A 23421-nucleotide genomic window follows, 5' to 3' on the forward strand; every position below is an offset into this window, starting at 1 on the left:
TCTAATTAACACCTAAAAAACTTTTGCAAGTCTTTTAGCCATGGACAATTTTTCATTTATTTCAATGTACATCTATTGAATACCTAGTAAATATAAGAGAATTGTATAGTCATTGCTATGAAATGACAGCAAACAAGTTTTTCCCTGAAGATTATAAAACTTAATTCAAAATTCAAATTCACACATAGACATAAATAAAATCAGAATGTTAAATGTTTGAAAGAGTCTTTATAAGCAATGTAAAACAGAATGTTACTCACAAGTCAATGAACTTCAGCACTCCAACAATCTTCACATCTAAGTGGTATGCTTTCTTCCTGAAACATTCAAGGTTGAAATCATATGTCAATTTTTACTTCAAGCTTCTCTAAGAGAAATTCTCCTAACACTTATTATAATAAGTAATTCTCATAGAACTTGAATTTATAAGGAGTTTGATGAATGGTTACTAAATTCACCTGTATCTTCAACCCTGCCTTATAATCTTAAAATGGATCACTAAATAACTACCTGCACGACAGTTCTCTCGATGGCCTTGGACCGGCCTAGTTCTCCCCCTTTTCTTGCTTGTAGTTCTCAAGAATAACCGAATAACCATAGAATGTGAGGGAAATGTAACCTCTGAGACAGGGAGGGACTGGCTGGAATAACCCAGGCTCCACCTCCCCCACAGGGAGTGGGTAAACAGGATGGCCTTTGGTGCTTTAGCCCAGGCTAGAATTTTTTAATAGCCTCAGTGTATAAAACCCTGGAGTTTGGAGCAGTGGGGTTAGGCTGCTTTCCATAGCCCTCAGCAGAGGTGCAAGTGGGGCATGCATAGTTGAGACTTCAGCCACCCTGCGGCAGCTTTCCTGAGCTTTGCAAAACCAGCTTGCAATGAATTCTATGCTTCTGTTGTTCTTTGCTCCCCATCTGTAAGTAATAAACTCACCTCATGTAACTTGTGTGTGGATGTTACAACCTACTGGACTCAAGCAGGTTGCTCACCAGTGCTCAGTCAACCTGCTTCACATTGCTATTCTCCTTATTGTAAGTAAGTATTCCAATTTCTAACCACATTACCAACCAATCCCAGCATCTCTCTCTCATTCATATAGTGTGACTTGTGTTCCCATCGAATGGGTAAAATTTATACATCTGTGCAATAATCCTCTAGTATCTTTTGCCATGTTAATAATATTTGTATCTTAGTTCATTCCCTGAATATGTCCTTTACTTCTGTCCTAATCAATTTAATACATTCAGAATGAGACTACGGTGCTAGAAGGCAGTAAGCTCATAAGAATTAAGTTTCCAGAATCAGAACATGTTGGCTTTAAATTCTAGACTTCTAATTACTTGGCTTAAGATTTACTTACGGAAATTAATTGATATTCCCATCTTCAAAATAAAATCATCATCATAATATTTATCTCACAGGTTTTTTTGAGGCTACTAAAGTAAGTATAATACATGCCACAATATACAACCTGCATTACATATTTCTTTCTGTCAAATTTCCACAGGTACGTTGGTACATTAGAAAAAGGACTTCCATTTTGTATTTTCAGCCATTCTCAGCCTTAAGTCTTCTAATCTTACAGAGCACACATGGACGCATGCACATCTTTTCTCAAATTTAAGCTCCCTCTACCAACAGTTTTGTTACTTTACTGTCAATCTTCTAAACAATGGAGCCTACAGTTGGTGTTTCTAAATCTTTAGGTACTGAGTTAAATTAAGCGTAGCCTCTGCCTGTACTGCCCCTTGCCCTTAGGTTGTGTCTGTTAAGGTCAATAAAGACCTCTCAATTTTCAAATTGAGAGAGTGTTTTTATTTTGTTTCTAACACTTTTTAGCCCAGATCTTACATATTGTGATTGTAGCATTTGCCAATCTTTTAAATGTTTTCCTTTTCTTAGCTTGTAAAGTAGGAAAAAAGTCTTTCTTCACAATTTTCTTCCCATAGTTCTAATTGGCTTTTCCATGGGGGACATTTTGCAATGTCTCACAGATAAAATTATACCACTTGTATTGGAGCCCCTATTCTCCCGTTCTTAGTACACAATTAAAGTACGTTGTCCAGATTTCTTGTATTTGGCTACTTATGTACATTTCTGCAATGAAATTTGAGCAGAAGCAACATGTACCAATTTCAAACCTGGTTTATAAAACTTCTCATGCATGCTTCTCCCATACTCTTTCTCTTCCAATTGGCTGGGTATAGAAAAGGACAGAATCAAAAGATGGAGAAAAAAACAGGGTTTATCAAGAACTCTGTGGAGGAAAGTATACCTGAAAATCTTGCTCAACCAGTGTGGTTGAATAAATAAAAAATACATTTATCTTATGTTAAGCAACTTAAAGTACAGCACCTAGCCTGCCTTTACTAAAGCACGATAAACCTGCTAGTTGCTGCACATCTTTCCATCTTCCACTCTGCTATGGCTACATTAGATTTCTAACATTGTCATAACTCATATATTTCAAATTTCAGACAACTCATTTATACTTTCTGGAAAACATCAAGCTTTATTTTGCCTCAGCACATTTCAATGTGATTTTTTTTTAATGTTTCAGGATTTTTTTTCTGGTACATTTGTTGTTGATTTTCAGTTTAAAACTCTTCTAGTTTGAAAACATACTTTGTACTATTTTTGTGGTTTTACGTTTGTTAAGGTTTGATTTATGAGTCAGAATATAATCTGTCTTGGTGAATTCCATGCGCATTTGAGAATAATGTGTATTCTGTTCTTGTTGAGTGGGATGTCCTAAAATATTGTTTAGGTTAATTTGGCTGATAGTGTTGTTTGGGTCACCTTTACTGAATTTCTGCCTATTTGTCCTATCGATTACCAGGAGAGCTAGGTTGAAGCCCCCATTGTGATTATTAATTTGTTTATAAGATCTATTAGTTATTACTTCAAGTATTGCCTCAAACTCCCTTAAGTACATAAAATTATGCTTCTTACATTTTCATTGAGAATTGACATCTTTACATTAGGTAATGTTAATCTTTACCCCTGATAGTCCTCCCTGTTCCGAAGTCTTTTTCTGAAGTACATACAGCTACTCCAGCTTTTGTTTGATTAGTGTTTGAATTTTACATTTTCCTTTCTGTTACTTTAACTTATCTATATCATTATTTTTAAAGTGAGTTTCTTGTACATAGCATAGTCTAATTTTTTTTATACAGTCTGGCAACCTGTGTTCTTAAATGGCTTATTTAGACCATTCCCATTTAAAGTGATTATTAATGTGATTAGATCAAATTTTACTAAGTTGTTTGCTATGTTCTCTTTGCTGGATTTGTTCTTTGTGTTTATTTTTCTCATTTTCTGTTTCCTATATAATTTTATGTCTGATATCTGTTATTTCTACTACTCTGAGAGAAGAAAGGCAAGTATATATTTGCAGTTTTTCTTTACCCACTGTCTTTGTTATTTGCGGTTCTCTTCATTTGTTCTTATGAATTACAGTTACCCTCTGGCATCATTTTCTTAGACCAATACAGTTTTGCTACTCCTCACCTCCGTGGTGCTATTACTGGCAAACATGTCATATTACTGCATGTCACAGGCCCAACATTACATTGTGTACATATTGTTTTATATAATTACTTTTCAAATCAATTAAAAGAAGACAGGTAAGGAAATACACAATTTATGCTGTCATTTGTAATTATATAATTACTTTACTGGGCTAATTCCTTTTTTGTATGAATTCAAATTACACTCAGGAGTCACTTGCTTTCAGGCTAACGAAATTCCATTAGTGCCTATTTTAAGGCAGATATGCTAGCAACACATTTCTCTGGGTTTTGTGTGTTTTTTGTTTGTTTTTATCTTGGAATATCTTTATCTTGCCTTCATTTTTAAGAGATAGCTGTGTCAAACATAGCATTTTTGATAGGTAGTTTTTTTGTTTTGTTTTGTTTTGTGTTAGGTAGATAGTGAGGATCTCCTGCTCTTCTTGGGACAAGGGTTCCCTGCTTTGGTGCTGTTTCAAGCAATTGCTCCACCTGAGAAGAAGGGTAAGGGCAGATACTCAGTTTTGGTGTTGTCTCACCCTTAATCCTATTCCAAGAAACTGCTGCACAAGGGGAAGGTGGGAATGCTTTATCAAACAAGAAATTCCTCACCCCAGGCATAATAAGATTTAGGAAGTGACCTAGAGTAACCTAAGGGTAGTTAATATGCCATTAACTTGAATCTACATTGTGGTTCACCACCAACCCCCCCAGGTGAGCTTTCTTAGAGGGAGCCTGTATAAGCAGATGGAATTTTACACACCTGTTGATCATTTGCTAACATCCTACACCTGCCAGGAACCCGCCTCCAGATCGGGTTGATAAAAGGAAGCAATCCCAGAAGTCAGTAAGTAGGTGAGTGGGTCAGTCCATGAGTGAATTGGTCTGTCTCTCTCCACTCTCGGAGACAGATCAGTTTTATTCTCCAATAAAGAGCTGCTCTTGTGAAGCTGTTCCCTGTCTGAGGTAACTCTGTCACATTGGCCTTGCTGGCAATTTTTCTAAGAAAGGTGTCAGAGGACAGGGATACTAGTCTGGACTTGACGCTTTGGCGTGTTTGGTCATTCTTCCACCAAGAGCACACCAAGAATGGAGGGCAGACTCCCACCCTGACAATCTTTGGTGCCCAAACCCAGGATTCTGACCTTTGTATTTTGTTTTTTTCCTTTGAGCTCTTTGAACAAGTTTTACCAGTCCCTTCAGGCCTTTGTCTTTCCTGCTGAGAAGTCAGTTATTATTCTTATGTAAGTTTTTAAGTCATTTTTTTCTCTTGCTGCCTTTAAGATTTTTCTCCTCATATTTGGTTTTTGGCATTTTTGCTTTTATTTGTTGGTTTATGGAGCTCTTTGTGTTGTTTATCTTACTTAAAATGTGTTGAGCTTCCTGAATCTGAGGGTTAATGTTTTTAAATAAACTTGGGAAGTTTTTTCCCCAAACTATTTCTTGGAATATTTTTTCTCCTTTCGCACCTCTCCTTCTGGTACTTTCATTATGCATATGGTGGATGTTTCACATTTTGCTGAATCTCTGTTCATTTTTATGTATTCCTTTTCTCCGTTTTTTTTTTTTTTTTTTTGGATTGCATAATCTCTATGGATCTATTTCTATGTTTACTAGTTCTTATTTCTGCCAGTTCCAATCTACTGTTTAGTTGCTCCAATAAATTTATTTCAGTTATTCTGCTTTTCAACTCCAGGATTCAAATCCAGGATTCCCTTTGGTCTTCATGATTTATATCCCTTTATTGATATTCTTTATATGATGCAATGTTATTCTCATACTTTCTTTTAATTATTTAATCACTTTTGTTCTCTGAACATAATTTTTATGGATACTTTGAAGTATTTTTCTGCTAAATCTGACATCTCTTAGCTTCCACAGTCAGTTCACGTTGTCTGCTTATTTTTTCCAGGATATTAGTCATACTTTCCTGCTTGTTGTATATCTTGTAATTTTTCTTGTTGGAAACTAGACTTTCTTTAAAATAATATATTGGAGAACTCTAATACTTGTCCCCTCACTTCACGACTTATCATTTTTATTTACTTTATTTTTTTAAATCCTGACTGGATTATTTTAGTGAAGTCTATTCCCCAGTGTGACAGGGTTAAACCTCTGCTGTTGCTCCTCAGAGAGGCATGACTTTGGTTATGCCCATATCTACCCAAGGGAAACAGTGGTTTTGTCGGGTTTTAGTCTCAAATGTTGGTTCTTGGCAGGCTCATGGCTGAAGAATGACCAGATGTGCCAAAGTAAGGCAAGCACTAAAAGGAGCTTTGCTGAGGAGAGAAAGACAGGATTATAAGGCAAGAGCAAGATTTAGGTTTACAGAGTGAGATACATATACCACAGATGACAACCGGACCCCATCATCTCAGCACAGGGAGAGCAAAAGGAAGGGTGCGAAAAAAGGAAAAGGCCTGATTATGGCCTGTGTCTTGTTCTACAGTGCCTGGATCGGGACCTCCCTGTGGTTCAAACGTCACCAGGGAACCACTTTGGAGAGTTGGGAGATATATGACCTGAGTCTTACTGGTCATGCAGATCTCCCATGAGCCTCTCTGAAAGTGGCCCCCATTTTTGTCCCTAGGAGACCTGGAATCCCTCGCTAACTACCTAACAGTTTTGGTTAGGGCTCTTTTACTTTCTTTTCATGACAACACACAAAATTTCCATTAATTGCTGACTAATTTTTCTATTGTTTTCAACAATTCCCTGAAGATATAAATTCCTCTGCAGCCTAATACAATAAAAAAGAGCTAGTTTGTAGGAATAGTTTCTGAGGTTAGTATTTGATGTAAGTTCTGACCTCAGACAGCTGTCACTTTTCCCAGCTGATGCCAGCAAAGTAGCTGACTATAGTTTAGACAATGTCTTCAGTAATCTACCAATCTTCTTCCAACTGCTGTTTATAGCATCCACCAATGCTTGTGAGAGCTCCCTTAGATTGAACTTTTCCATACTCTATTGCAAGTTAAATCAGTTTTGGGGGGAAAAGATTAGAAGCTATCTGTTTAATGGCCTGCTTCTCCCCCCAGGTAAAATCTCTGAATATAGGTTCTGGAGCTGGAAATATGAATCAATTCATCATGAATATGTGTTTAAAGTTACAGTAACTTAATTTTTAGAGAGTACCCATATTCTCATATATGCCTATTAAATAATGAGAATAATGGTAGCACTATATTATATAAATTATATGTATTGATAATTTTAAGTCTTGAAGATTAGAGAGTCATAATTTCACAGCTAGAGAACATTATACATCATATCATTCCATTAGAATGTTACCTAAGTTGGGTTACATTTTTAGCCACATTTAAAACAGGTTTTGTTTTTATAGTTACATAACTAGTGCAAATGAAAAGGCTTATAAGACAAAAATATTAATATGCAATCCTTGTGTTTTACATACTTTTCTGGTGGGAGTAAAATATGGTGCAACTTCTTTGGAGAAATGTTAGGCAGTTTCTTACAACTGAACATACAGCTTCCTTATAAAAGATTAATTCCAGTTCTCAATATTTAATCAAATAAGTTAAAACATTTATGTAGAAAATACTTTAAAAACCCAAATATTGTACAAAAGCAAGCAAAAAGTCTTATTCTTAAGAGTGAAAGCTGAAAACATTATAAATATAAATTAGTAAGGAAATGAATAAACAAATGGTGGCAGAGTCATTTAGATCACCATTACTCAGCAATGCTACTTTGTGATAAAAGGTGCAAACTATTGATACATACAACTCGGCTAAATCTCCAAAAGACATGTTGAGTGAAGGTATCAGACAAAGAAATACACACTTTATAATGCCATTTATTTGACATCCAAAAGAAGAAAAACCAATTTGTGGGGATAGAAAATGGTTGTGTCCATAAGTGGAAGAAGGAATGTCCAAAAAGATGCATGAAGAAAATGTTCAAGATGGTGAAAATATTCTACATCTTGTTTTGGGTAGCTGTTACATGGAGGTATTCCATTGTCAAAATTCATCAAAATAACAAACTTAATATTTGTACACTTAGTGCATGTAAGTTACACTTCAGTTAGGTGTGTTTCGTTTCCAACTCTGACATTTAAATGGCTGTGTGGAACTTGCCATCTCTCAGTCTCTCTTGAATCATTACTAAAAGATCTTTATCTCAGATCTGTTTAGTGATATTGGGCTTTTAAATCATCTGTCTGTCGTGTCACCTAAAGAAATTGAGGTAGTTTAGCTATGTTTTTTTCTCCTAACCTCTCAGTTGTGTTTTGTTTTTTCACATGAATTCTCCAATTTCCTGAGACAGTATCTAACCCTCATTTCATAGGACACTTCCTTCCTGTCCTTGTAAAGAAAATTCCCCACTGTCCATTAAAAACTGAATTTAAGAGTAGGTGACAAGTATTTTCTTCCCTTTGTACGTGTATGCCTTCATATTTAGTTGTGCTGAAATCTTATCATCATGAAATAAAATTATTTCAATTTCTAGACATTAAGAATTGTTTAATACTTATACTATTAGAATATACCCTCTTTTTTAATACTTATGCAAACTGTATGCATAACCAAGTAAGCATTTTATAGTTTATTTTGGCTTATTGTTCATTTTAATTTTTATTTTCTATTAGATGTATGTAATGTATTCTTCGTTGTGATGAAGAAGCAGGAGAAGAAGTGGAAACGAATACGGTGAGTCAACCTCCCCAAACATGTAGCATGAGATGCAGAGAAGTCATAATACAACAGAAACAATATAGAGAAAAATAAGCAATATACACATCCCTTCTCTTTACCCTGTAATTCAGGGGAATCAAATATAGTTTAAAACAATGAGCATCACAAATTCATGTTTTCACACCAAATAAGAGACTCTTCTATAGCACTAAAATCTAACAACATCTTGCATCATATTATTCCACTAACATGTTGATTGAATTGGGACACACTATTAACCACATTCAAAACAGGCTTTTTTTCTGGTTACATAGGTGGTTAAATTCTATGATATGTGACTGATTGTAAAAGTGTGTTGTGACATTTCAATGTACCATTGGAAAATGTAGTTATCAAGATCAGTGTTTTCATAACATTTTCCTTCTCTTTTGTTTTTTCTAAAACAGATAAATGTCCAGAAATGATATATCATAAAATCTAGACACTATATTGCCAGTTAGACACAAGATGTTTTAAGAAAAATTAAAGTAAGGGTTTATAGTCCATATTCTAGTTAGCTAAAACAAAACCACCCATTCTTATGTGGGATTAACAGTAGTATGCCAAGTAATAGACTACCTAGAAACTAGTCAATATGATTTGTCTCTCTGTCTCTCTCACACTCTCACACACATACACAATGAGTTTAGAAGATAACCTGCTTTAGTCAAGATTAATAATTGTTTTGCTCTGTTTTTCCTAATGAGTATCCTCAGACTATTTTTTTCAAAGTTAGAATTGTATTTACTAGCTATAGTAGGGAACTAAAAACAATTTTAGAACAACCCCAGGCTATATAGCACAGAAGAACAAAAGTCTGAGTCCAAATCATAAGCCCATAGTTAACTAAAAGGCGGTATACTTTGAGTAGTCTGCTTTCTGAGTCCATTCATCAAGGTCAAGAATGACTAATTCCTAATCAGGCTGTGGGCCATGTGGTCATCTATAACCAATGTACTTCTGGCTACATAGCACATGAAGTAGCTAGTAGATTTTCTGAAACAAACAGACATTACAGAAGAAAAAAATGCTATAATAGAGGATAGCTTGCAGGGAGAAATCTGATGGTTGATGACTCTGTCATCTTTTATTTAAAAAGCTGTAATATTTAACAGAAACCCAGGTCAAAACTCTCACACTGTCAATATAATTTGGAATCTTAGATGAATATCAAGAGTTGAGTTACTTACATCTCTTTAAAATTTCTAAAATTTAGACAATTATGCCATTAAGAAACAATTTCTCACTAACTAAACCTAGTAAAACAAAAATTATTGAACTTATTTTTAAGTAGATTTTTAAAAATAAAACACACTATAGACTGAATAAATCATATGTACATTTTGATGATATCTTAAAGTAAACACACCTATGTATCAAAAACCCAAAGAAAAATATAAAATAAACAAGTACCTAAAAAGGCTCCCTCTTGTCCTTCACAGACACTGTCTGCCCTGAAGGTTACTAATCTGATTCCTACCATACATTAGTTACATCTGTTTCTGAACTTTATATAAATAGAAACATATAGTATATGCTATTTTGCATGTAGCTTCTTTTGATTAATATTTTTGTGTTTGTGATACTCATCTATATTATCAAGGATTGCAGGAGTTATTTTTCATTGCAGAGTAGCATGATATTGTATCGATATACCACAAAAGTAATCCATTCGCCTGAATGACATCTGGATTGTTTTAAATTTTTGGCTATTATTAAAATGTAGCTATAAATGTTCTCTTAATGTTTCTTGAGGCATATATTCATGCTTTTCAGTTTGTTATAGTAATGGAATTTCCAGGTAATGTGCTATGCATATATTTTTACCTTTGGTGGGTACAACCAAAAGTTTTCCAAACAAAGTGGATCAATTTGTTTATTTCCACCAGCAGTATATGGAATTTTTGGTTGTGCCACAGTCTTGCCAACTCTTGGCTGCATGAAAATTTAAAAATGTGTCCTCTTTGGTGAGTATGTAAATTTATCCCATTGTAGTTTAAATTTCATCATCTTGATGATAAGTGATGTTGTACACATTTTCTTATGTTTATTTGACATTTGATTATTCTGTTTTGTAAAGTAACTTTTTGAGTATTTTGTCTTCTTTAAAATTGCTTCACCTGTTCTTTTTTAAAAATGTAATAATTCTTATTTATTCTGTATATTAACCTTGTATTAAATATATATTTGGCAATTTTCTTTTCTCTGTGGATCCAACATCCTTGTTCTTACAAATACCCATCAGGGGATTTCTGTAAGCCTTTCTTATACCACAATTTTTAGTAGTCTTGGCAGGTGGCTAGTAACTGATGTGGTAAACTAATATTGAAAAAGTTTTAATGGTTGGTAGTGAAGGCTGGGCTGTCATTTTTTTAGAGCACTATTAGAAGTCATTTATTAAAGCACCTTTCTTCAATGACTATGTGATAAATCAAGAAGGACTCTACCCAAGGACATGTGGAAAGACTTTCTCAAATGTTATTTGCAGTCACTTCAATTACTCCCCAAAACACATGTTCTAAGTGTCCATTCCACTTATGTATATAGCCATACCTGATTATACAACTCTGCACCTATCTAATGATCCTAGTGCCCCAGTCAGTTATTTCAAATAAGGCCACACAGAATAGGGATATATAATGTTACTACTTAATTTGTAGATTAATATCACATTTCCAGTTTCTCAAACTTTATGTTGAAAAGATGAATAGAGTATCACTTTGTATTAATATCAGAAAACAGGAAGAGTGAATGAACACTGTCAATTCCATATTGCAGAGCAACTAAAATGTAAGTGCTTTCTTATTAGCCTGTTCATTTTCAAAGTGTGCTCCTTTAACCTTCAGTGATCCTATTACTGGAATTATATAATGTCAAAAGTCACAAAGTGTTTTCCCAATTATCTGGCTATTCCATTTACACCAGGGGAAAAATATTTAACATTGTAAATTTTTGCTTTGATAGTATTAAAATGTACTGATTATAACACTATTTTTATATTATCATAGATAATATAAAATTATCTATAATAATGTAGATAGAGGCAAGTGATAACATAAAAAAAGAAAACATTCTAATTATTTGAATAGAAGGGAAGCATTCTTAAAATTTAAGAATACTCAATTTCTCTTTATACATATGTAAGGAAGATTGAAACTTTGGAAAAACTCTTTTCATTAATATAATTAAAATGTCAATATGGATTAAATGAAAAATACAGTTGATTCTCATTATTTAAAGATTCCATATTTGTGAATTTGCTTATATGCCAAACTCTCCTTGTGGCCCCCTGGACAGTACTTATATCACTTTCACAGTCACTTCTGTGCTTATGCAGGGCTGCAAAGCATTTACGATTCCCGATGCACAGATCCTCAGCTCAGGTTGGACAAGTTAATATTCTGTCTTCTTGTTTCAACTCTTTTTCTGTAAACATACTCTTTTTGGACAAGTGGTCGGTTCTGCACTCCTGAAGGCTTTCACCATGCTGTATATACCTCCTTTTTCACACCCACCAATCCACGAATAAATACTTCCTGTCAAAAAAAAAAAAAAATCAAACATTTTAACTTCACAATGTATTCTCTATGTCTCTCGGCATCCTTATTTGAGTTTATATCCTTTTCTAATCTGTGCCTCATTCTATTTGGTTTTCATAATCGGTAGCTTTTAATGTTATTTCTAGAATTTCTATTTGCTTATTTAGAAAATCCAGGTCATTTTACATTTTACATTTTCTAGATTTCTACTGAAATCCTCTAGTTTGTGTTTATGTTGTTTATTTTAATAAGAATAGGGATTTTACAGTTTAAGTCTGAATCATCTGATATCTAGAGTATGAATAAGAATATTATTGCTGGCTGTGTGTATGCTGAGTCTCATGTGCCCATTTATTGGACATTTGTAAGAATTATCTGTGGCTATTCTTATTTTTGTATGAATATATTTCCATTTACTTTTGTGGGACACCAGGGTCATTCTCATTCTTGTTTAACATCATTCAAATTTCAGGACTTGATATTTCCTGGCCTATCCAATCAACTGAAAGCTGAGTTAGAGGAAAGCAGGTGTATTTCTAGTTGACCATTATTTCTGGAATCCCAACATAAAGAACCTATCGTCTAACAAGAAAATTAATTTTTTTGAAATTCTGAAGTTTAAATTTTGACAAATTCAGTTGCAATTTAAAGTCAGAACCATTATAATTTTTGGTGGGTAGAATGTCAAGTATGAGAGAAAGAGATAACTCAATGTCTTTTCCAAGAGGTTGGGTTTGAGTGAACAAAGGATGTTATTACCATTAACAAAACATGAACACAGAAGTTGGAGTAGGTTTGGGGGATAAAATTGAGAGTTATGGAGATATTAACTCTCATATGTCTGAAAAATATCCAATTAGAAATGTAGAGCAAGCAGTGGGATAAGACATGGAGTTCAGGGAAAAGGCTAAGATACCAACAAAAACTTGGAAGTTAGTGTGTGTGTATATCTATCTATCTATATATCTTCATGGGACCAGATGTTAGTCAATGTAGACAAAAAATGGAAGAGGTCCAAAGATGTTAGAACACCCCAATGTTAAGATGTCACATGAGCAGACACTGGCAAAGTAGAATCCAGTGATGTAAAAAGCAAAGTGTGTAAACTTAGAAACCAAATAAAAAAAGTATTTTAAAGAGGAATGAATGATAATGAACTATACTGCTGATAAGTTAAATCAGGGAAAGAAATAAATAACAAATAGATTTATAAAAATGAAGATTATGGATAACCTTGACAAAAGTAATGTAGATAAAATGGTGGGATTGAATTCTGATTGAAGTGACTTCAAAAAAGAATGTAGGAAAGAAAAAATTGAAGTGTCAAGTATAAATATATCACTGGAACAAATTTGTTAAAAAGAGCAGAGAATGAAGAGACAGCAGAGGCGGTAGAAGGTTTTGTTTCTTTTATGTTTTTATTTTTTGCATGGTTGTATTGTTTTTTTAACATAAGAGAGAGAAAAGCATTTTTGTATAATAGTGGGAATTATGTAGTGGAGAGGGAAATATTGATGATGTTGGAAAGAAAAGAACAAATTGCTCTAATAATTTCTTTAGAAAACAAGACAGTAAGGTCTATTGCCCAATGGTGTGGTTAGTCTCAGTATGCAAACATTTAATTTTTTATATTACAAGAAAGGCAAAATACACAGAGCCAGATATTAGTAAGTATATAACGTTGTATTCGCTTCTCTGGAAGTTTTCTTAAGATTGTGACAATTTTCTTATGAAGTAGGAAACAAGGTAATTATCTGAATGCACAGATAAGGAGGTAGCATCCTGGTTTGAAGAAAGATAAGAAGGCATCAAGTCATAATTTAAAAGCAACAGAGAATGAATGTATTTCAAAAATATAGTATGATTGTCTGGCAACATTGAAATCCCACTTGATGTTAATGATCATCAAAGTGAGGACAGTCAGGATGATTATGCTTTTTTCTAATCAATGTTAGATAGTAGTGGATTTAAACCATTGAAAAATGAAAATGAATACAAGAGAGAAGCAAACAAGGTGAAGATTATAAAAGAGAGATTATGATGATACATCATGGAATTTGAGAAGAAACAATTTTTTAACATTTGAGAAGAGCGAGGCAAGGGGTCAAGTTACTGATTATAAAATCTAGTGAGGCTAAAGGAGGATGGCGTGCTGTAGTTGGGACATTAGGTAGAAAGACTTGGAAAGAGAAAAGATGGAAGTCAGAAAGTGAGGTTCTTGAAAGAGATTGTGGAAGTCTGACATTATTAATAATCAGACTGTAGGATGTGTCAAATAATAATACATCCAGAATTAGCAAGAACAGACTGTGTTTGACAGGATGATTATAAGAGCTTGGGGAGAAGCTATGGGAGTTAGGGAAAAAGGGAAGCTGTGACAATAGCAAAAAGGGTTTTTCTCTTATCAAGAGGATTGAACAAGGCTAAAAAGAACTGGATGGTAAGGTTGGATCAAAGAGTGGCATGAGAGCATAATAGATCAATGCAAGTTAACTCAGGTTAACTGAGGCCAGACTAAGGCTTTAAGCATCCCCTACAGAGGGTCTGTTTGCTAGTTCAGGCAGAGATATACCAAAATTCTGGGGCCCCCAAGAAGGAGAGAATCTTAACCAAAGTTTGCTTAACAAACATTTTGTTTCCATTGATCACTGGGCTAAAATAGTTCAGCTCATAATACATGAAGTAAAAAATGGAATTTGGAGGGTCTGTGTCTGTTCTTGTCATAGCTAAATAAAGGAATCATCCATGAGACTTACATGTCACAGGGGGGAAGATGGTTCTTTGAAGTAAGCCCTTTTCAGTGGTATTAGAAAGCTAAAATATTCAAGGAATAAAGGTGCTAACTGATGACATCTTAATAAAAAAAATAAAGCTAATTAAAAGAGGCATACTTAATTAGAGAAGAAATGCACAAAATTAAGTCCCTAAAAGACTTAGATAATGCCTATTAATGATTTTAATTTTTAACCTATAGTTTTTTTTTTTAAAAAAAGTATTGTCTTGGATTCATGACTGAATAATTTTATATACTTATACTATATTTCATATTACCATGAGAAGTATATAATACCCACAATTATTTGCTTTATATTCTAAAAACAGCAAAATTTTGTATTGGGATGTATGAAAAGGATAATTTCTGGCAACAATATTATAAAGCAATAAAGTTATAATTTTTCACAGATGTAGAAATTCTGTCCTTCATATATATAAATTTGTATGTCCTCTTACAAAACAATTTTTAATACATTGAAACTGAGAGGGGAAAAACTTTAAAGATGGATAAAACTAGGATAGTTTTTATTCCTTCATATAAGAGTAGTTTTGCTAACATTTATTCAAGGATTTATGTTATCTTTCCATTGATGAGAATATTTCATTTTATGAATATATTGTAAAACAAAAAATTATTATAAGGTCATTTGTCTGATATGTATGAAGTTTATGCCTTCATTGGAGCCGATTTGATATAATAATTTTAGCTACATGTGTGATTGTTTTCAAAATAATCAAATGGGAGTTTTGATTCATTTTTTTGATAGAAAAACTATCATATTGTTGTTCCAGTTGTTGGTCATGTTGCTTGGATTATAATATTCAAGTGAATAGGTACTATTCAATAGTATCTATTACATAAAACCCTGTCCGGGCCGGGCGTGGTGGCTCACGCCTGTAATCCTAGCACTCTGGGAGGCCGAGGCGGGTGGATCGCTCGAGGTCAGGAGTTCAAGACCAGCCTGAGCAATGAGCGAGACCTCGTCTCTACTAAAAATAGAAAGAAATTATCTGGCCAACTAAAATATATATAGAAAAAAAAAAAAAATTAGCCGGGCATGGTGGCGCATGCCTGTAGTCCCAGCTACTCGGGAGGCTGAGGCAGTAGGATCGCTTAAGCCCAGGCGTTTGAGGTTGCTGTGAGCTAGGCTGACGCCACGGCACTCACTCTAGCCTGGGCAACAAAGCGACACTCTGTCTCAAAAAAAAAAAAAAAAAAACCCTGTCCGAAAATCATTTAAAATCATAGACAATACAAACAATGACTGTTTGCCTCTTTTAAATATAGATTTTTAAATTTCTCTTGGCAGAATGTATTTAAATATTTAAACTTCAAATAAGTGGTTCTCAAATGAAGTGGTTAAATATATACTTTTTACATTCTCTTCTATAATAATCTTTATGTATATAATATGTATTTAAATAATTATGTAGTAAACTAAATATATCATGTGTGTTTATTACTTGATGTTAATTTTAAACAATGGGAACTTGTCCTATTAAAAATGTGAGTCTAAATATGCTGATAAGGTAAATGGGCTTCTTGTTAAGAGAATTCTTTATTATAATGAATCATGTTTTTAGTAGAAATTCCATATAGTAAAAAACAAAGTTAGTCCAGTGATAAATGAAAGGAAATAGAGATGCAGCAATTCATTATTGAAGCTGGGATCTGGTAAATAACTGAGGCAATCAAAGATTTTCATTTGAGGACAGAATTACTTCACTTCTCATTTTACAAGTCTACTTGAAACACATTTGTTTACATTTGTGCTGGTGCCCATCTAAAAAAAAAAAATGGCATAATAACAAGGAATTAGATATGTCATTCTTTAAGGTCTAATCCTAACGTATATGTTTCCTGCATAGGATTAAATGCAGGAGCAAGCATCCAAAACAGGTTCACCTGATCTCCCTAGGTTATCATTTATGGGAAAAAGCAGTTAAAAAGGGGAGGGCTCCAGAGCCACAATGTAGGCTTAAATGCTACATCCACCATGGAAAACATCTCCAGTATTGTCAGGCTATTGAACTTTTGTAGGCATCAGTTTTCTCATCTGTAATATGGAGGCAATAGTAGTTTATCCATCATAAGGTTTCAAAGAAATGAGAAAATTTATAAAATGTACTTAACATATTTCCTGGACCAATAACTCCAGCAAATCTTAGCTATTATTAATAGATAAATATATTCAAATTTTATGACAGTTCAATTAAATAATACATACTCTAAGTTAGATTCACAAAGGTATATATAGGTTCTCAGTATGCTGTTGCTGTGGTTCTTGTTAATATTTTGAATATTTTCCAAACATGAGAGAGATATGTCCCAAGATCTAGTAATAATGGGCAAATTTCAATATTTTTATTAATCTTTAATTAGAAGGTTGTATTTTAATTAATGTTTTAAAGTGCTAATATTGGTCTTGCCCAAAATTATTTCATGATCTTATTTCTTTATATACTGAAATATTTAATATTTTAAATCATAATACTTACATAGAATACCATAATATCCATATGTTTGCTTGGTTTAAGCATGTATTAGAAAATGTATTACTTAATGCTATTTTCCTTTTTATATGTCAACAAATTCATTAATAGAAAATAAAAGATTTAAAACATAGGTTAATAATGTCACAATTAATCTCAAAATGCACTATAGTTAGACCCAGGAATCAGAACTTGTAATTTAAATTCTTTGTTTTCCTGTGTTACTAACAATATTCAGCATACTTGTGCATTTTTCTTTTGGACATTTACATATCCTTTGTAACACTAAAATTCAACCCTAACCTAAGTTATCAGGAGCTAATGGTGTATTTACTCCTGACTTCAATTAGGTGAATTAGCAATAAAAATGTAAGTGATTATAAAATAGAGTCAACTAAGACAATTGTGTTTAATTTAACTTTGGTTATAAGCTCTATTTCAAAATTCCATTAGCTAAATTAGAGGTTTATCCTATAACCCATTTCTCCTACGCAAATGGCAACTCTGCATTTGTGCTGATTGTCACTGTATAATTTTATGAGTTTGTCATTTAAAAAAATAAATGTAATTGTACCATCTTATAGCAGAGAAAATGAAGCTATTCAAATATACTCTACTATCGCACAGATATTCACATGAATATTACATATTTTTCTACTGAGTGGTTGTGGGTATAATGAGATTACACCTATTCCTAGTACCTCTCTGGATAATAAGAAGGCACTACTGTACAAGATCATTTTCAAAGTCATTGAAAAGTAGAAAATGACTACAGCACACCAATAATGAGGGCATAAGTAAAATTGCTATTAAATTTTTTCACTGTATAGCACCAAACTCTATGAAGAGAAATGGAGAGGCACCCATTATTTTTTTTTTTTACTTAGCTAATGAGAAAATACATCGAAAAAGGATTTTAATGGCCATTTTTAAAAGTAATAACCATGACTTTTACTTCAGAAAATGCTATAAAAGATTAATAATTTAAAAGAGTCCCATTTTTATTTACCAGAATAAGTAGCACTGATTTAACTTTGGTGTAGAGTTCAAAACTGAAAATATGATAATAGATTTCCCATTTTATAACAGTGCTAGTCTTCGTACATGTATTATAAGCTAAATTCAGAAAATATGGTTAAATTCTATGTATACAGAGACAATTTGCAGAAAATTGGTAACCCCTCCTCTATCCAGCTATTTCTTTTGATTCCCAGCTGCAATATTTAGACAAGCCAAGTGTGGATAATGACTATTCTCTTCATAAGAATCATGGAAAATATATAGAATGAATTAAAAGCTTAATTCTATCTCTGATATTTTCTTATGATTTATTCTAAATACCAGCTGACCACATTCTTCATAAGGACGAAATGCCCAAAATATTTGGACTCATTTTATTTTCCCATCTACATGCCATCTCTTTAAGTCTATCAAGGAAGTGCTGGTGACTGAGTCATCAAAACATCTCATCATTTTTTTTTTATCTTTCTCACCGGTGCCATACTCACTACCAGATATATTGGTTTTAAACCTTTTCTGAATCATTCCAAATTCTTCCCTCTGTCTGATTCCTCAATATAAATGTTGATGTAAATACTTAGACTATTTACTGGTTTCTGACCACACTGTGTCCATTCTTTGAGTTACTTTGTATTGACCTCATTTCATAACTGTCTGCTCTTGCAGATATGGCTGTTATGTCTACAGCTCTGGTGACAGGGAACATTATCATTGTCCAATTCTAACCAAGAACTCTCCTGAGAGCCACCTCCACTAAAAATATTTGCTTAGAAATAAACAATTTACAAAAGATGCTTACCTTTGCCAAGGAGAAGCTGCCAGGGAAGGAATTATGCCCATAACCAAATCCTGAAATTGAATGATTTATTTCCAAAATACCCTGGGCATAACCAGAGGTCATAGGTATGGCCCTCTTGTATATTAAAAGTCAGCAGAATCCAAAGTTCTTCATGATTCTAAACCATTAGATCTCTTTTTGGATTTTATTTTTCTAAAAAATGTAAAGCATTCCAGATACATCAATAAGAAGAATTTGGTTGTAATGGAATAAAGAAACGGCAACCATATTACAATGTTATATAGAGATGGTTAAAAATTATTTGTGATGTTTATTATGTTTAAAATTATTTGTGAATTGGTTTCAGTAGTTTATGGAATAAGTTAAGATATCCATTTTAAGGATTATCCTAATTTAAAAATACTGGCATTGTATTACTATAATGATGATTTCTATTTATTAAATATATAGTTATAGGCCAATATAAACATTTGAATTGATTTCAAAATGTCTGGAATTTACATAAAACAACTACTATATGCCTTTTACTGTTTTCATGTATAACAAATTTTGCAAAGTTGAAATAGCATTGAATCTAATTGCCAAATATATAAACAAAAAGGAAATATTACTAAAATTGATCCAGTTGATAGCCCTGTAAGTTGATGAATTAACCTCAGATTTCACTGTGACCCCTTAACAGAATTTGTAAACCACTCTGTAAGCAAAGCAAAACAACTTATAAACAATGAAGCAAATTGAATGGTTTAAAATAGTTCGGGCATGATGTAAACTATTTATCAGGTATGATAAAACTTTAAAAACTAAAAACATCTTTTACTTCTAAATATAACTTTTATAATGAAGAATTCTATCATTAGAAGTATTTCATCTTTTTAAGCCAAAAGAGAAAACTCAGTGTTTGCAATTTTAAAACTAATTTTATATTTCAAATAGAATGATAGTTTTTCCCAGTATTTTAGTTTATGCTTTTATTATTAACACTAATTTCCATTTATAGTTGATCAACATGAACAAATTTATCAACTTGTTGAGAGATATATTTATACATACATCTTCAGACACAGAAAAATTCCATGAATTTGAGCAGTTAATGCCATATTTATATTTTCAAAAGCCCATAGTCATACAATATTAATTGAACACAATAAACGTAATGCAAAATAGTTTAAAATTAGATTTTTAAATATACCAAATTTAATTTTTCCTCAAATTAAAAAGGTAAATTTTTACTTCAACAGAAGAGAATTTTAAAGGATTTGGAAAGAAATATGTGGAGTTTTAAAAAATAATTTTATGAAGTAAGAAGACTTTCCAAAACAAGATACAAAGCTCAGGAATTATTAAAGATAAATAAATTGAGCTACATAAAATTAAATATTTATTCACAATGAAAATAAAAACAAAGTCCAAAAGAAAAATTTGGAATGATATATAAAGGTCTTCAAATCAATTATTTTTTTTTAGAATACAGTTCTTAAAATCTAATGAGAAATATTAGGTATCTAATGAAATATAGAAAACAGGGATAATTTATTTAGAAAAAAATACAGATTATTTTTATGTATGAAAATATGTTAAACATTTCCTATAATTAAAAAAATGCAAAATAAAAACTGAGATATCATTTTCACATCAAGAAAATAAGAAATTCAAAATTTAATTCATAGTTTTAGTGAAGATATGAAGAATGTGAACCTCTTTGGAAGATGGTTTGGCAGTATTGATCAAACTTTAAAATGAACATAATTTTTGACCTAGCACTTAAACATCCAGGAATTTCTATTAAAGATAGACTCTACAATATCAGAATATCATTGGTGCAAAAATAATAAAAAAATTAGTAACAACATTGTACTTGCTCAAGAGGTAAAACAATGAAATATTCCTCACAAAAAATAATTGCAGTATAATTCTTTATCCCAAAAATGTGATTTAATGCTACCAGTAGCATATTCTTGGTGCTCTGCCCAGATTCCTTTTGACAACTAGATAAACTCATCCCCCAGGTTCCTTGAGTTTGGGCTGCTAACCACTTACAATTCACAACAATTTACAATGTTTCCAGGGAATTGGCTTCAGTAACTATAAGCACCCCACTTGGGAGATTATGTTTTCTTCTGGGAGTTACAAGGACACTTCTTGGCAATTACTTACTGATACTGCAGTACAAACTCAGGCCCACTTGCTTCAAGATAAGGCAAGTCTGTTGTACTACTCATACTTCAGAATTCCCCACGGGATCAGGCTGAAGCTAGACTTCAGCTAAAACTGTATATGCGTTTGCTCCTTCCTAGACCTTATTCTGGTTCCTTTATTTTCTCACAGATTTCTCCTGTGACTACTCTCCTGCTAAATCACTTGCACAAAAATCTTCATCTTGGGCTCTTAGTTCTAGGGAACTTGACCTAAGACCACTAAAAAAAAAAAAAATAAAGTAAATCTTATTATTTAATATATTATTATTGATAAACCACTAAAAATATTAAGTAAAATTGAGAACTCTGTATGAACTTCCATTATTACAAAAATAATAAGTGCATAAATGTTAATGATATTTGTATGTGGATGCCTAAGAAACTGTCTATAATGGTTACCTATGTAGATAGTGACTCTAGAAATTGAAGACTTCCTTTCACTAGTGTGTATATGTAAATATATAGATATAAAACCATTTTTTACAATTGAGAAATTTTATAATGTAAGCAGAATTATAATTTAAATTATATAAAATAATTTAAATGGCAATATAAACTATTTGATATAAATTAATATGACTTTTAAAATATATTTAAAAAAGTAATGATATCTAAATACATTTGCTATATATATAGCTCATATGTATAAAAGGTGAACAAGTATCTCTTAAAAATCAGAGATGCACTTATTACTAAGAAATATAAAATGTAAACATTACTTTTATTAACATGACAACAAATTTAGCCCATTTTCTCACTTGAAATTTCCTAATTTATTATTGCATATTTTTTGAATATTGTTACTTGTGTTCATTTTTAAAATTTTAATTAGGATTATGGGATTTTAAAAAATGTATTACTGCCCCATATAAATCACAAAATATGAAACCTAAATTTTTTATAGTCTTTGGAATCACAGATCACGAACATTTTACCAGGATTCCATTGTTCAATTAATTTTATACCAGCCTGCTTTCTTATATGAATATATCAGCAATTAAAATGAGTTCTAGAAAGGCAAAATCATGACAATCATTTAGACTTTAGTGATTATTATCCTTTAAATATCTTCTTTTTTTCAACTTGTTTTCCATTTAAACTCTTAGAAGGGGAAATTATTTCTATAAAAGTAATTTTGGTGGCTGCACTTTGCAGGTCACAGTTAATTATAGAATCAATATTCTCCTCTCCAGGTGGTCAAGCTACACAAAGCCACACAGCTATTTTATCACATTAAAGTTATATTCCTGTGAGGCCCAAAGGAATGGAAAAGATTGAGTTTACTTTATAAAACTTTAATTATCATGGAATGCCATGTTTTATAGGAAAATATCATTATGATGATAATGATGTTCTCTGCCCTTTATATGTATTAATTCATCTGATGTTCACAGAAACCATCTTGATCGTATTTATTGCATTAAATTTTCATGCCTGTTAACACTTAAAAGTTGCAGTTAATTTGAGCATGTTATATATTCATTGTTCTGAATTTTATTTCAGAAATGTCAATGAAAAACCTATATACACATATATATTTTGCTTCAAAATATGTCATGATATAAAATTAATAAGGATGTATTCAATAACATATTTTTAATATTTTCATTGTCAAAAATGGCACCAATGTTTGTCATAAATACAAAAAATATTTATGTAATATCCATTCATAAAATTCAAATACATTTGAATTTTAAAATGGTGAGTAAAATATCCATGTCCTTTACATTGATAAGTTTAGTTTTCAGAGAGGCACATTGGCATTAATTAAACCATTATAATAAATGTATAATGCAAAATGTGAGTAGGGTCTATGGACAAGGAGAAGAAAGAGCTATGAAAGCATGTAACAGGTCCAGATACATTCTGGTGGGAGGGCTAGGTCAGAAATAATTCCATACTTTCTGCTTGTGTTCACAAATATCACGTACTGGTCCATGTCTGTAATTCTTGTCCTTGCAAAGTTGTCTTGAATTATGGTGTTAAGATAATTTTTCCCCTTTCTTCTCCTCTTATCTCTGTGACAGTTCCAGAATACATAGGACTAGGCTAATTGTGGAAGCTCAGGCAAAAATTCTTCAATTAAATAAGAAATGCATATATAGATATCTTCAAAATAAGTGCTTTCTATAATAAAATCTTCCTTAATTACTTTCAATAAAGTACATTGTCAGTATTTATATATAGTATAGAAATTAATAGAAGCCTATTTGTCAAAAGTCCATAAATTTTTGTGTGTATGAGATAAAGATAAATATATACATGTATACAAATATATACACACACACATTATCTGCCATAATAATAAATCTGTAACTCACAATTGTCTACTTATGGGACCATTATACTTTCTTTACGTGATTTTTATAAATTTTAACTGATAATTTTGAGTT

Source organism: Eulemur rufifrons, chromosome 4 (assembly GCF_041146395.1).
Source record: "Eulemur rufifrons isolate Redbay chromosome 4, OSU_ERuf_1, whole genome shotgun sequence".
NCBI lineage: Eukaryota > Metazoa > Chordata > Mammalia > Primates > Lemuridae > Eulemur > Eulemur rufifrons.